Source organism: Schistocerca piceifrons, chromosome 1, assembly GCF_021461385.2.
Source record: "Schistocerca piceifrons isolate TAMUIC-IGC-003096 chromosome 1, iqSchPice1.1, whole genome shotgun sequence".
Lineage (NCBI taxonomy): Eukaryota > Metazoa > Arthropoda > Insecta > Orthoptera > Acrididae > Schistocerca > Schistocerca piceifrons.
The window spans coordinates 330890388-330902860 of NC_060138.1; the positions used below are offsets into that span (position 1 = coordinate 330890388).

A 12473-nucleotide genomic window follows, 5' to 3' on the forward strand; every position below is an offset into this window, starting at 1 on the left:
CGAAAGTTTGTCTGCCTGAAAATGTACTGTTGTCCCAAGCATATTGCAACAAACGGTGTATTTCTATCGCTGCTCGTTTAGTTTTTATTGCCGTTTCAAACATACCGGTCATTTTTGAAACACCCTGTATGAAAGTAAAACGTCACAGATGAGGACATTGTGAAAAAGGCTGGACTGTGCCTGAAAATGCAGGGAGGGGGAGGGGAGACATTGCTTGAAATTTTCGCACGGGGCGGCAAATTCCCTGGAGCTGACCATGTCTTACAGCAGAAAGTAACGAGTTAGCCTGTTCAAAACATTAAAAACTGCAGATCCGTTGACTGCAGGAGTACATCAGCATTGCATGCATTGCGCTGGGGTCTCAAAATGACCTCAGGGTGTTTCTTACGTTATCAAATAACGCCTTCAGGTATCAAACATATGAGCCAAAGTTAAAGAGTGTGCTACCGAGTATACAGCAGAGTTATCGTTTCCGCTTTGTACACAATATTTACACGAATGGTCCAATCACATTCTTCAGGTGCTACTAGTTGTCCTGTTATGTATATTTGACGCTAGACTCCAAAGCAGAACTGTGAACCACTGGGCAGATTCTGCGCCAGTGCTTCGCCTCTGGAAGAGCTTATCACCATGTTTGTCATCACTGCATAAGAGACTAAAGATAGACCTCTTCAGCTACATTCTATAGTGTGGAGAGGGAATGTACGTACTGTAGATGAACCAAACCATTATGACCACTGCCCACCGCGAGAACGTCGAGCGATAGCGCTGCGGCCACATGGCATTGTAAGAAAAGTATGTAAGCAGAACACAGACGAATTTGGCTGTGGTTTTTAGGCGGGTTTCCACATAACAATATGTGAATACCGGGATACTTCTCATGTTCCGACTCACAAGGGGAGGCCACGACGTTTGGAACGCGGATTTATTGCAAACTTCGTACACTCGTAGTACTCCCTGAGGACAACAAAATGTGTAAGCAGTAGCGCGTACTTCTCAAACGTTATTGAGAAAATCACAATATAATTTCGGTCGTCAACTATGTACCTGTGCGTGGCCATTTTTACCATGAAGTGTCAGAGAGCTGGCTGGCCTCTGTCATTAAAAAAAAACTGAGCGAAAGGATCAACAACGAACTTCAAAGGATGTCATCTGACGTCCGCTACGACGAAATTCAACGAACCATAAAAAAAAAGGTGGTTAGCGTTCAAGCCCCGTAATCGCTGGATCGATTCCCGTTCGTCAGTGTTTTTTTATTTTCAACACAGTCATTTCCTTTACTATTTATATTACAATTGATATAATGGGAAAAATACGTCTAATGAACTTTTATTAAATTTACAATGTCATTTGGCAGTCTACAAATTTTTATTATCAAAAATAATATAATTTTCATAACTAGCGACTAGTACACGACGAAATGCATAAAGTGATACTGAAAATGTATGCTTGTCTGTGATTTGAGAAATCCATTATACCTCGAAGGAGCCCGAAACGACTTGTTACCTCCAAGTTTTGACCGGTACAGACGGCTTTCGAAGATGTACAACTAATCGTCGCTTTCGACATTACGAGTACAAGTTGCAGGATGGTATTTTTCGTAAAAAAAAAGTGGAAAACATAAAGTTAAATGTCACAAGCTGCATTGAATAAATGCTATGCTTCCGCATACGCAAGGTCTTTTGACGTTTTCTGTGGAAAAACAAACCTCGTTAACATTTTCAAAAATCTCTTTCAGCGGATAATTTGGAAGCAAACCATGCATAAAGCAGTATTTGCTTAAAAATCGGCCCCGATAATTGATCATGCAGTATCGAGTGTATTTTAATAGCGTCATTACAAGAAGCAATTTCTCGTTCTATTTCAGATAAATACGAACAATTTTGTAGACACGGACAAGCATACATTTTCAGTATCACTTTATGCGTTTGGTCGTTTACTAGTCGATAGTTATGAATATTATATTATTTTTGCTAATAAACATTTGTAGACTGTCAAATAACATTGTAAATTTAACAAAAGTTCATACGATTACACGTATTTTTCACATTATATCAATTGTAATATAAATAGTAACGAAAATGACTGTGTTGAAAATAAAAAAAAAACTAACGAACGGAAGTCGATGCAGCGACTACGGGGCTTCAACGCTAACCACATTTTTTGTTGTTTTTTTATTTCATTTCGTTCTATATTGTTCGTTGAATTTGTTCAGGGTGGACGTCCGATGACACGCGTTCAGTTTGTTGTTCGTTGACCCGTTAGCTCCGTTTCTTTATTACAAAGGGTAGCTAACCCTCTGACCGAACACGCTGAGCTACCCTACCACAACCGCTTGGGTGCCGCCGCTTCATGGTAATTATGGCCACGCACAGGTATATACATTTGACGACCGAAATTATTTTGCGATTTTTTCAATAACGCTTGAGAAGTACGCGCTATTGCTTACACAGTTTGTTGTCCTCATGGAGCACTACAAGAGTACGAAGTTTACAGTAAATCCTCGTTCCAAACGTCGTGGCCTCCTCTTGTCAGTTACGTGCGATGCAAACATTTGGAACACTTTTTCGTACTTGTACACAGAACGTATCCTATACGTACGCAGATTGGGCACACTACTTCTGGCCGGCCGGTGTGGACGTGCGGTTCTAGGCGCTTCAGTCTGGAAACCGCATGACCGCTACGGTCGAAGGTTCGAATCCTGCCTCGGGCATGGATGTGTGTGATGTCCTTAGGTTAGTTAGGTTTAAGTAGTTCTAAGTTCTAGAGGACTGATGACCACAGATGTTAAGTACCATAGTGCTCAGAGCCATCTGAACCATTTGAACCACACTACTTCTGTCCTGGGAGGGGGGCGGCGGGAGAGGGAGGAGGGGGCGTTGAATAGGAGACTGCAGCACGGACGAAAAACGCTTTGTTCTATCGACGATACAGGCCGATATGAGAAATTCACTGATATAAGCGACTTTGACAAAGATGAGATAGTGATTCTTCGAATTTTTCCGGCGTAAATACTATGAAGCCTTGGGATTGCAGCCGGATTACGTCGACTTCTTGTTACGATATTTCCACTGATAACCATTCAGCCATCTACAGGTAACATAGCTGAATGGTTATCAGCAGGAATATCACGGCAAGAAGTCAACGTAATACGGCTGCAAACGATGAACTTCACGGTAGGATTGTTATGGCCGGCGCGTGGGAACGGCTATTCGGAAAGGGCGAAGCTGGTCGCCTGTTCTCGTGCTGCTGCCGTTAGCGTCTACGCAAAGTGGTTGAAGGACGGTGAAAGCACGTGTAGGCGACAAGCTGTTGGACTCCCACACCTCATCATAGAATGCAGACGTCAGAGGTCTGAAGCAGGACAGGCGGCGATCTATGGCAGAGCTGACATCAGAGTGCTATGCTGGTGCAGGCGTAAGCGTCTCGAAGCTCATCCTCGAGGGAACAGTGTAGCAGAGGACTCCTACATGTTCCTACACTGACCTATTCGGGAGGACTACGGTTCAATCCCGCGTCCGGCCATCCTGATTTATGTTTTCCGTGATTTCCCTAAATCGCTCCAGGCAAATCCCGGGATGGTTCCTTTGAAAGGGCACGGCCGACTTCCTTCCCAGTCCTTCCCTAATCCGATGAGACCGATGACCTCGCTGTCTGGTCTCCTTCCCCAAACAACCCAACCCAACCCCCTACACTGACCTAACGACATAGCCAGTTACGACCGCAGTGGGCACAGGATCTTCGAGATTGGACCATGGATCATTGGAAACATCCGGTCGGACGAGTCGCGTATCTCTCCACAACAGGTCGGTTGTCGCGTCCGGATAGGCCGTCATCCAGACGAATCAACTGCGTGAAATACGCACCGTACCATGGACGCAGGCCGGATGGAACAGTATTATGTGCTGGTTGCGACAAGTCTCGCCGGTTCTTTGGTCCAGCGCGTCTTTGGTTGATTATCAAATATGTCGCTGTATTGATGATAATGATGACGTTTGGTTCGTGGGGCGCTCAACTGCGCGGTTATCAGCGCCCGTACAAATTTCGAACCTTTGCTCAGCCCAATCTCGCCACTTTCATGATGATGATGAAATGATGAGGACAACACAAGCACCCAGTCATCTCGAGGCAGGTGAAAATCCCTGACCCCGCCGGGACTCGAACCCGGGACCCCGTATGTCGCTGTTTTATGTTATGGCGACATTCACCGGGGCTTAACGAGACCTGTGGTAGGTGCACCGTGAAACCTGTGGACCGTGTGAGTACTAGAGCTGAGAACGCGGTTCGCTATGTGTTCGGTGTGTTCTTCGACGGCGATGACATTTTTCGTGTCACAAGGTCAGAATCGTGCTACAGTTGTTTGAGGAGTATGACAGGAGCTCACGTGTATATTTTCCCACCAAATTTGCCTAATCTGAACCCGATGGCACATATATGGGACGCTAATGGGTACCAACCCCGCGTCCTGAAACCACGGGCCCGAAATTTACAGGGACTGCGCGACCTGTGCGTACACATCTCGTGCCACACATCCGGTAATCTACCAAAGACCCGCTGAACCCGTGCGATGCATAATCGCTGCTGTACTGTGTTTCAAAAGTGTATTGGTTGATTGGTTGACTTGGGAAAGGGGATTAAATAGCGAGGTCAACGGTCGGTACATCGGATTAGGGAAGGATAGCGAAGGAAGTCGGCCGTGCCCTTTCAAAGGAACCGTCTCAGCATTTACCGGAAGCGATTTAGAGAATTCACAGGAAACCTAAATCAGGATTGCCGGACGCGGGTTTGAACCGTCGTTTTCCCGAATGTGAGTCCAGTGTGCTAACCACTGCACCGTCTCGCGCGATCCAAAAGTGGATCAATACCTATTAAGCATTGAGCCGCTACGTTTTGGCTCATCATGCGAAAAAATAAAATTAGCACACCTATTACGACACTTTTTTATTTTTATGGTTTCCACTACATTTTAGAAATGTATTTCGATTCTCAAGTGCTGTGGAATCAACATTTGTTTTAGCGTAACTAAAATTTTTGTAGTGTTGGGTTTCTTCCGAGTGCTCTTAGATTGCAGTCAGCAGATGGAGAGCATACGACAGAATAACGCGTTTAGAAGTCACGTTCATTCAGATGCAAATCCCACAGCTCTTGAGACTCGGAATAACAGATTCGAATGCTTCGTGCTTTGCACAGCAAAGTAAATGGTGCATTAATTTTGTTCTTTTGAATCTATGTTTACAGAGTTAAACCTTTGTCACGGACGTTGCGTGTTATGGATAAAATCAAGCAATAAAGAGGGAAATTTGAAAAATCCAAAAACATTCGTGTTATGTAAATCGGTTGCCGCAATATAGACTGGGGACACTCTTTCAAGTTACGAAACTCAGAAAATTGAAGCTGAAAATACATAGTGGCTCTCAAACTGAGTTTGACTGATGCTTGTACATGACTAAGTTATATTGTGATATAAGTATGCTGAGTTTATTTGGTCTATCTGTCTACCTATAACGCACTGATGATAGCTGTGTTATTAGCAGAAAACTAGATCAGCAATAAAATTCTGATGATATTAAGATCGATACTGACCTCCTTTCTGTCCTGGATTACGTCATGGTCATGGGCACAGTTATTCCCATGAAATCAAAGTTTGCAGGAACATGAAATGGAACGATTGTGTGTGCTCAATCGAGGGTAAAGCGGGTAGCAGACTTAGGTTTAGTGGTAGAATAGTAGGGAAATGCAATCAGTCTACAAAGGAGATTGTATACAAAGTACTCGTGCAACCCATCCTAGAATGCTATTTTGTTTTAAACTGACATGTGCAAATTCTTTTTGGTGTGTGTGTGTGTGTGTGTGTGTGTGTGTGTGTGTGTGTGTGTGTGTGTGTGTGTGGAGGGGGAGGGGGGGGGGGTGCTTTGCACAATATGGTGATGTACAAATTACATAAGTGCTGGATATATTTTGGAATATTCGAAAAATTCAATCCTGCAACTTCGCAACAAAATCGCGAGCAATTTTCGACGGTAACAACACACCAAAAATACTTCGCCACAGTGGAACAATAAAAATCGAAAACGGACGATAATGTAAAGTGTATCTTGAAAATCATGTGAACAACCGTCTGATGATGAACTTGCCAGTTCGAAACCGGTAACGGCGCTATTTACCTAAATAAATAGCAGTATTAATAGTGGCTGGTTGCTGTTTTCTTCTTTGTAAGAATTAACCTTCACCATTCTACAATATTTGCAAGTGTACGGATCCCGTAGTAAATAACACTGGCAAGGATGTTGAACACATACAAAGAACGGCAGCATGAATGGTCACAAATGGTTCAAATGGCTCTGAGTACTATGGGACTTAACATCTGAGGTCATCAGTCCCCTAGAACTTAGAACTACTTACACCTAACCTAACCTAACCTAAGGACATCACATACATCCATGCTCGAGGCAGGATTCGAACCTGCGACCGTAGCGGTCGTGCGGTTTCAGAGTGAAGCGCCTAGAACCGCTCGGCCACACATACCGGCGAGTGGTCACAGGCTTGTTTGATCCGTGGGAGTGTGTCACATAGATGCTGAAGAAATGAACTGGGAGACTCTTTAACCAACTTTAAATGATAAACAACCCCCTGCGTGTTGCGGTCATATAGAGCGTGAAGACGAGATTAAGCTACTTACCATCCGCACTGATGCTTTCAAGCAAACATTTTTCTCGAGTTCCATACAGGTATGGAACGGAAGAAAGACCTAATAATTGGAACAGTTCGAACAACTTGATATTTCATTATGTGGTTTTGCAGGACCACTTGTATGGGCCCTATAATGATAGCTTGTCATGTTTCGTTTTGAATGATCCTTCTTTAGCGTTCTGAGGTCACTGCACAAACACATATGAAGTGTGCTTAGTGTAATTTCGGTTTTACAAACGTTTTGGCACTTCACAAAACGCGGTGTACACGATGTTGTTGTCTAAAATCAAGTTATTCAATAAACAACACGCACTAATGATAGCACAGAGGTGCCGAGACATTTTTTGGTAACAAGAAAAAACAGTGTTTTACATAAAAGGAGGAACCTATCTCCAATAATTTAACCTGCAAACACGAAAAAAAAAAATGCAAGAGCTGAAAATCCAAAAGATGAACACTACCCTTAACTGTTGCTGTGTGCGCGGATCCAATGCGATCAATCACTGTGTATATTAATCCAACTGAAAAAGAGTTCACATAACAACGAAGGAGGGGAATAATGTTCAAAACGTTTGTAAAGTTCGTTTATTTCTTTTGATATCGCATCTCGTAATGTAAAACGAAATCGTTGCCTTTCAGAGGCTGATATTATTTCGCGAAATTAGCGGGAAGAACGAAGAAAAATGCGAGGAGAATGTTAACAGTATTCGTTTACTGAAAAATGCCCATGTGTTGCCCGCCAGAAGGAAGCAATACTGCCATCAAATATTATCCTGTATTGAATGATAACGCGAAAGTAAAGAGAAGTTCAGAATTTTCTTCAAAAATTATTGAAATATGAACGCGCGATCTAATTGATATGCTGTACGTAACGCAGGTGTGGCCCACCGGTTGCATAACAGTCACGCCGAAAACGGCGTTTCCGGTAGCGTCACGCGCTGTCTGCAACGATAATTGCGAGAAGTTTTCCCGGAGTTTTCCCACGATGTATTCCAAACGCGACAAGCAGATCAACAGAACAATAGGAGTAACGGCAGAAATTAACCAAAGGTGACCAGATACTGCAAATTTTTTACAAGTAGTTTCTAATCCTCGTCACATGCGAATAAGCGGACGGCAACGTGTCAAATGAATAATTTAAACCCATATACTGGCCAAATGGGTACTACATTTTTCACTAACGCTTGTCTGCAACTTTCTTGACATATTTCAGCAGCGATGAAGACAATGGAATCGTATTCGGCAAGTACGGTGTTCAAAGGCCCGTTCGGGCATCCAGAATGTTTTTTTTTTTTTTTCGTAGTCCACCTTAGTCACTTATGGCGAACATCAGATCGAATCCTTCAACATGACAACGGTGAATTCCTTTCCACAGCCCTCTCCAACAGAGCTGAGTCATCCAACTATTAATTTCCTTTCTTTCCTTGAAATACTTTCACTACAATACTACCGGCGACACTTAACAAATACAGACGCGAAATTAATAGCAAAGCTGTTGTCGTCCCTGATCCAACCTGTAAGAAGATCACCGCCTATAGCGACTTATTTTATGTATTGACGAAATATCATTCGCAACATTTAAGGCTTGATACAACATTGCATCCAGACTGGGCCTAAATGAGCATATTGTCATGCAAAAAGTCTACATAACAACAGCAGGTTCTGATTTTCAGTGCACAAAACTGTGTACAAGTAGACGTCGATCGTCATATATACTACAGTTGCACATATTGAATAACCATGCGCAATAATTGTGGCTCTTCGTAATGTCAAAACATAGAAAATAAAATAAAGTAGATGAAACTGGTGACTAGAGAGCTTCATAGAATGCTCCGTTCTGTGCAAAATACAACAACATGCAGTAACAAAACAAAACTATTGTAGGTACGGTGTCTTGCGCTACGGAGCGTTAAATAGTTAACTCACCTTTCCTATCGCAAGCGCACACCATATAAAAAGAAGGCACAGTGGCTCGAGTACATGTCAAAGGAACAGCGGGAGTGGGAAGTGTCTCAGGCGAAATCCCTGCAGACGTGTGACTGAAGGTACTTACCTCGGTGCAAGATGATGCGGCTGGGGACCGCAGCGGGGCTGTAACAGGAGCTCTCCAGCACACACGCACACGCAGCCGCGCTCTAGACTGTTGCCGCCTCCACGTGCCTCACACGGAGTGCCGCTATTCGCGCCAAAACAGCCGACTTAAAATGTTCAGCCTGGCCGCTCGCCGCGCCCTGCCGCCCCGAAGATAGCCGAAGCTGCGATCGGCTGTTTCCGCCGGCACAAAACTGACATTCGCCTCGCGTACGTCAGCGGAGCGGTCAGTCCGGCGGAAGCAGGGGTGTGCCTCGCTCTAACAGCGTTCATTCTCTCGCAATACATTGACGCGGACACTCGCTATAGCCGCTGAAAAGCGACGCATATTTCAATGGCATTACCTAAAAGCACATTATATTACAACGCGGTCATCAGATATCTAATCCATATGGATATGGAAAGCAGAGCGTCTCTTTTTACATACACACTCAGTAAATCACCACGTAATTCGTGCCAGATATGTTCTACGTTACAATACAGGTTGTCCCAAAAAGAATGACCCGATTTTAACTTGTAATAATACTGAGACAAATGTCACTAGGTAACTGAAACAGCGCTAGATGTAATCGGCATGGTCTAGAGTTTCAGAAAAAAATTCTGCTGGACGTCGCTACGAGCGCTGACTCGGAGGTTGGATATGGAAGATGACACTTTTATGTCACGGTTGATATTCAGCGATGAGGCAACTTTCCATATTAGCGGTAAGATTCACCGTTATAATGTGCGTATATGGGGGCTCGAAAATCCTCAGAAACAACTGAACACGAACGTGATTCACCAAATGTGAATGTTTTTTGTACCGTTTCGCAAAGCAAGGTTTATGGACCCTACTTTTTTGAGGAAGAAACTGTAACAGGACAATCACATCTTGCAATGCTACGGAACTGGTTATTCCCTCAACCTGACTCTGATAATTTCATTTATCAGCAAGATGTAGAACCACCCCACTGGCACAACAACGTGCGCTGTTTCCTCAATGCCAACGTGCCTCAACGTTGGATAAGGCGTACAGGACCGCGAGACCGGGCTTTACACTCTTGGCCTCCTAGGTCCCCTGACTTAACACCATGTGATTTCTTCCTGTGGGTATATGTTAAGCAATGTGTTTACGTTCCTCCCTTACCTCGTGACATTGATGAACTAAAAACCTGAATATCTGCTGCTGTACCTTCAGTAACAGAAGACACGTTACCCTCAGTTTGGGATGAATTCGGCTATCGGCTAGATGTCGTCCGTGCAGCCAATGGAGGACGTATTGAACATTTATGATGGATTTTTATAAACTTGTCTTTTCTGCGTAATTTAGTGTGCAATTTGTTGATGTTAAGCCCTTCTTCCTAATAAATAATTCTATTTAAAATTGGGTCATATTTTTGGGACACCCTGTATATTAAGGTTTCCTCCTATGCCGTCACTCCGCAAATCACCATGTAATTCGTGCCAGAGTATCTGTTCGACGTTACAATATATCAAGGTTTCCTCCTATGCCATATACGGACGATGCGTGGAAAGGATGAATGCTTATATGCCCTTTCTTCGAGTTGTTATTAGTTCAGTGTTACGCTCACGGTCCGTACGGGAGCAGTGCTATGAGGTGCAACAATGTTCGTAGATTTTGTTTTGTAAACGGGCTCTTGGAATTTTCTTCGTAAATTTCCGAGAACAGGTAGGCGTGTATCGTTAACGTTAAGTGTATTCCAATGCATATTTTTGTTGCATGTCTCATATTTTATTCCCCAGTCAAAGAAGCCTGTGAATACTGACGCTGCTCTTGTTGGAATGCGTTAGATATCGCCTCTTAGCTCAACATATTATTTCACTCACTATTCCAGTACGATATTTTATAAAAAATCTATTTCTAAGATAGGGTGCAGATTGCCAGTACTTTACAGGCATATAGAAACTTGCCGTTTACCTACAGCAGAATCTACGAGAAGTTTCTACTTTAGTTCCTACATACTGTATATTTGCATGAAACGATTTAAGTTGTGACGCAACAGTTACGGGCAACCACACTTTTAGGTTACATGAAGTGTACTGTTTCACATTTCTCTCCATTTAAGGGCAAAGTACCAATATTTGCATTTGCTCTAGTTTGATATTTCGTTGTACTGGAGATCGCTACAGTTCTGATCGTAACTCAGTGCTCACAGTTTATGAGATGACGTGCGAACGGTCTGTAGGTGATCTCAGTCCAGGATAAGAATCTGTGTTCAATGAAAAAGTCATCGTTTCAAATTCGGACCTGGTTGATATCCCATATGAAAATAGCGGGTGTCCAAAAAGTCTCTCCGCAGTGCCTTATGATTGTTAGCCTCGCATGCCGCATAATTGTTCGCCTGCCTGGGTTACTTCCCTTTAAGTGGACTCTCACAACATTCCACTCCTTCCTTTATCTCAGCCAGCGTCAGTAGTATCGTTGGTGTGTGTCGTTACGTGTTGACGTGAACGTTTAAGTTTAGTTCTTTTGCTTGTTTATTTCGTTTTCGTCACTGTTAAAATGCTAACCATTGAAGAACGTGTGCTTTTAGTCGAACAAGTGTTCAAAGCTGGCGGTAAACACACGATTTCAGTTCGTCAAATATTTCATTCATTTTTCCCGGAGACAACACGCCCACATCATGATACTGTGCGAGATTTGATTAACAAATTTCGAAGTACGGGTTCGGTGACAGATGTACCGAGGTCGTTGTAGCGAGGATAAACTACTCGATATTTCCGATAAAATGTCCATGAGTCCGAACAAGTCAGTAAGAAAACTCGCCCAGGAAATCGATGTTAGTGTTGGAACGGCCCACACAGCTGTAAAGAAAAAATTATAACTTTTCCCATACAAAGTGACAGGCGTGCAAGAACTGAAAAACGCTGATCATAGTAAGAGACTGCATCATTGTCAATGGTTCAAAGATTTCGTTCAACAAAATGGAAGGGATATTCTTAATGAAACGTTTTACACTGATGACTTGTGGTTTCATTTATCCGGGTACATGAACTCGCAAAATTCTCATATGTGCAGTACTGCAAATCCATTGTGTATTCATGAGGAACCACTTCATTCTGTGAAAATAGGAGTTTGGATTGCAATTTCTAGACGTCGGATTGTGGGTCCCATATTTTTCAACGGAACAATAAACGCACAACGATACTGCAGTGATATTTTATACCCATTCATAGGAGAACTCGTGTTAAGTGAAATACTGAACCGTTGTTTTCAACAAGATGGTGCAACCGCACACACAGCTCGCGTTTCAATGTCACTGCTTGCTGATGTTTTTGCTGATCGCAAAATTTCACAGGGACTTTGGCCTCCACGATCGCCTGACCAAACACCACCTGACTTTTTCTTCTGGGATGCAGTGAAAGCACCAGTCTAAAAAACCGTCCAAGATCCAACGATGAATTGAAAACTGCAGTATCTACTTTGACTGCTTCTGTTACAGAAGAAATGTTACAGCTTGTGTTTGGAAACATGATAGCCGAATTGAATTGTCTATTCAACAACAGGGGGAGGGGGGGGGGGAACTTTCAACATTTAATGTGAAAAATTTGGAAGTAAAAATGAATATTCAATAAATTAATAACTTGCATTTCACTGAGTTTCATTTCGGTATATTCACTGCGGCATACGGCGTGCGCGGCTAACAATCATACGGCACTGCGGAGAGACTTTCTGAACACCCCGTATTTGT

The 12473-nt window shown here is 43.2% G+C and overlaps 1 protein-coding gene across 1 annotated transcript in view; it reads right to left on the bottom strand.

Annotated features, from left to right (window-relative positions):
• Positions 1–8880, bottom strand: part of LOC124787515 (peroxisomal acyl-coenzyme A oxidase 3) — a 187228-nt gene extending 178348 nt beyond the window's left edge. The window contains exon 1 of the mRNA XM_047254345.1: positions 8744–8880. The gene's annotated coding sequence lies outside the window, so the exon portion shown is untranslated. The remainder of the gene's footprint in view (positions 1–8743) is intronic.
• Between the last annotated feature and the right edge of the window lie 3593 nt (positions 8881–12473).